This window comes from Salmo salar, chromosome 20 (genome assembly GCF_965601325.2).
Source record: "Salmo salar chromosome 20, fSalSal1, whole genome shotgun sequence".
In the NCBI taxonomy this organism is placed as follows: domain Eukaryota; kingdom Metazoa; phylum Chordata; class Actinopteri; order Salmoniformes; family Salmonidae; genus Salmo; species Salmo salar.
In genome coordinates, this window is record NC_138310.1 from 19925476 (window position 1) to 19929619 (window position 4144).

The window sequence follows — 4144 nt, forward strand, 5'->3', positions numbered from 1 at the left end:
TTTCCACCTTGCTGGCTCGGGATTCAAACCTTTCAGGGTACTGACTCAACTCTCTTAACTGCTAGGCTACCTGCAAGCGCGCGTAAATTGAATGTAATTCCCTTTTTATGCTCTTCTCTCTCTATACGTATTCTAGCCTTGAACTTAAGCATGAGAATGGCATGCTTTTCACCCGCTATTCGTTTGGGGTAGAGATCGAATATATAAATTAAGGTGTGGCGGAGGTGTGTCTGCAGATAAACTGTATTCAGGGGCGGAAATCCCAGGGGGGACGGGGGACACACGACCCCCCCATCCTGGGAAAAATATGATTTGTCCCCCCCAATATATCACTGAAACATAACTATGTCATTTAAATAATATTAATAATACGCAATGAAAGCAATTGTGCTGATTATAGACACTTAATAGCGCGTTTTTAAGTTTCAAAAGATTGCGACCCCCCCACCCTTTGCCTCACAATGGTTTGATCCACTGCCAGTTCCTTAGTTGGCAAGGTAACAGAGGGGTCATGTCTACTGTCTGAAAGGCACTCAATGAACGTAACTGACTTAAGGTTAATCCAGTCAATCGCGCACACACACTAGCTGAATATGCAGACCTAGCGCGCAAATATTAACTATTAAGCTAGCTAGTACCTATTCCATTTATGTGGCGTCGTCAAAGATGGAATCTTTGCTATCGTCAATTTATTCCAAGATCAGCATGCAGAGGATGTAAGTTAGTACTTCAAAGTCCCTGTGATAAGGTTAGCGATAAACTGAAGTCCAAACTGAACAGAACTACACTCTCTTCTACCATTGTCTTAAATATATTTAATGGTCTCGTTGCAAAAGCTAAATTGTCGCAAGGGAACTTTTATTTATTTATTTTATTTCACCTTTATTTAACCCGGGTAGCAAAGATTATAGCAAACACCACTGAAACTGAATTGGTGCTCGCTAGCTTTGCAAATTCAGCTATTGTTGGAAGCCAGCCAATATGAAACAAACTATTACAATTACAAAAGGTTGCAGCATATGTTGTGTAAATGGTGAACTCATACAGCTGTCAACTCTTGTCATTTTAATCCGTTTCACATTTGCTAGCTACCTTTTAGATCGAAGCCCAAATAGAATGATAGAAGATGATAGAAGCCCATCTCCTACTGTAAATAACCTACACACTGTGTGTGTGTGTAGCCAGCCAGCCAGCCAGGTAGAAAAATGGCAGAAAAATAAAAGACGGACATCAGAGTATTTTTCAATACACCAAAACGCATAGTAAGAACCCTAGTAGCCTAATATCTCAAAGACTAGTTGATAAAATGTTCATAAGAAAGAAATGAAATTCTAATGGAAATGTTTCACAATGATGTCATTAGGCAGAGCAGGCAACAGATGGCACACAGACAGCAGAGTTGGGGACAGATATGCAGGGACAGACTGGCAGAGACAGGGAGTCTCAGGTAAGTTTGTTGAGTCTTTGCTTGGCAACATTATGAAAGGTTCTCAATTTTTTGGACTTGTAAAATAGGAACATAATTGGAAAATGCCATGGATACCCCCACTCTCAACTTAAACTGGTGACTGAACTAAGATTTGTTAAAGGCAATGGTATTGCTGTTGTGATTAGTTGTGTAGTTTTGGGTACCAATAGTTAGGAGTACGGCAAACACCTTATTTCTTTGGTTCCTCAATATACATTTACCATATTACAATGTAGGCTATGTGTTACAGCACTACTTTTGGTGTCCCCCTCAGGAATTGCTCATGAGAAAATTTCATGTAATTGTCCCCTCCAAAGTTGATATCAGATTTTCGCCCCTGACGGTATTCCAACACCTTTACACGTGAGGAAAATAAGAATAAGGTCTAGCAAACCAACCATTTCCAAGTGGTATAAGCCTCTACTTTATTTTTTCAGATAGAAACACCCTTCTCCATGCACTGTAATTTACAGCTTGATAAGAGCTATTGACAAGACCTATGTAAATGAGTAAACCGATTAGATAAGGGAATTATAAATGACAATTGTTTTAGATCTATTTTACCTTATAATCGCTGGAGACAAATGTCATATGGCTGCAAAGTGAAGCATAACATATCAACTTTCCAACAGTGAAGTTTATGAATGCTGTGCCATTATGAAGAATTTAAATTGTATGGTCTTTTCATTTGCAGGGATGGCACTCGAATGTCTTAAAGGAGTTACATGTAATCTTTTTGCATTGTAATTTCAGAAACTTTAATATGTAATGGACCCACCCCCATTCTAATGGTGCAGCCTTCTTATTGGTCAACAAAAGACAGACTGGGCCTGAGCCTCACACTAACCGATTGTGGCACAATCCGTTAGCGCCCCAGTCAATTTGACAACAAGAGATTCGCTGGCCCAAAAAAATATTGCATATAACTGTATTTTGAAAGTTATATATCTTGAAAACTTGATTGCTGACATGCAAAACATGTTGGGACTAAATCAACAATGGACTATCTCACCAGAGAAAGCAGCCGAGCGAGCGAAACAGCGCCCCTCTGTCTTACTATATGTAGCCGATGTATCTGATTCTGTCTGGCCAAAAAGAGTATAACATGCCATACTCTATTTTGCAAGACAGCATCAGATACATGGGCTTCACATACATGTCCTCTGCCTCGATGATGATAGTATTATCAGCAACACCTGTCTTTTTACTGAAGAAATGTGTATTGTATCCCCAAGAGTGTAAGTTTGGGTTCGGGTTGGGCTGGGTTTCTACTAAACTAGCCTTGTCGAGAACCAGGATTCCCTAATACGGGTAAGCCTGGGGAAGTTCATGGCAGAAAAATAGCTAAATAGGGGTGGAGACCTGGTGTAAGTCAGTGACGCCTTGCTACGCGTCAAAACAATCAAATGCCTTGCTTGGGCGGAGCTCCAATAATGCTCACTAGATTAGTGTCATAGCTGTAAGTCTACGTTGAGGATTGCCGGAAAATCGTTGATTTTAAAACCCCATCAAAATATGTTTGTGTATAGAGCACACTTCTGAGAAAACAGAATTATGTTTTTCCTCCAGGTTTACTGCAATGTTGCAAATTAGCATATGGAACAACTCTCTGCAAAATGTGGCCTTCCTGGTCTGAAAACAGTGACGAACATAACACGTTGCACCAATGGGCATGTGTGGGGAGGGTTATTGAAATGTAACATCCAATCAAGATCTTGCCGCTGGGAGTCAGCGGACCATTCAAACCATTTTTGCAATCAAAAATGATCCAGACCTCCAAGGGAGGCGTGACAGTGACGTGATTTTGGAAGTATGGCAACTTGAAATAACTAAGCTAACATATGCAATTGCTTTAAGATGGTCATACCAAGGATCATTTAGCTATTTGATTTGGTATTTTAGGACCCCTGTAAAATGTATTTTCATTTTTTTTAATTAAACACTGAATTCGGCCTTACTGCTGTTAGCCCATAGAAATGCATTGAATAACATTTTTTTTTTAAGTGTCTGTCCTATATCTGAGAGATGTAAGAAAGCTCAGGAAAAGAAATGCTAAGAATTGTTAGTGGAATTACCTGTGTACATTGACATTCATGTTTTGGCCTGGTACCGGGTTACCTTCCGTCGGAGTACATCATCATGTTTGTGAGAGTTTCATCTTTCCATAGATGGGTCAAAGTAATTTGTAGACCAAACCGTTCGGACACTACAGACATTTTCATGAGAAGACAGATTGTCGAGATGTGTCCTGGTCTGACAAACCCCGCTGTAGTTCTGCAACCTTCCACTGCATATGCGGAAGGCCTACATTGGCGGATGCAGTGGATTGAGACATCTCTAGTTTAAACAGACAGATTTTCATGGGAATTTGTTATGCATCGAGCTGAGCATTCGGGGGGCGGGGGGGCCTCAAGTGGATAAATTATTTTCATATTTCTTATGCCCAGCTCATGAGGCCCCTTGATGATGTGAGGCCTGAGGCAATTGCCTCTTCTGCGTAACGGTGTCTGTCAGTGGGAGAGACTTCAATCCCTTTATCTGACATACTGTACAGTATACTAGTCATGTCAAGCTTGAAAACCAATCCATTACTTCCCCCTCTCTTCATCTCGTACTGTTTCTAAACCTTTTCATGAAAACCATGTTTGGAAAGACAGTTACAACTTAAAGCATTAG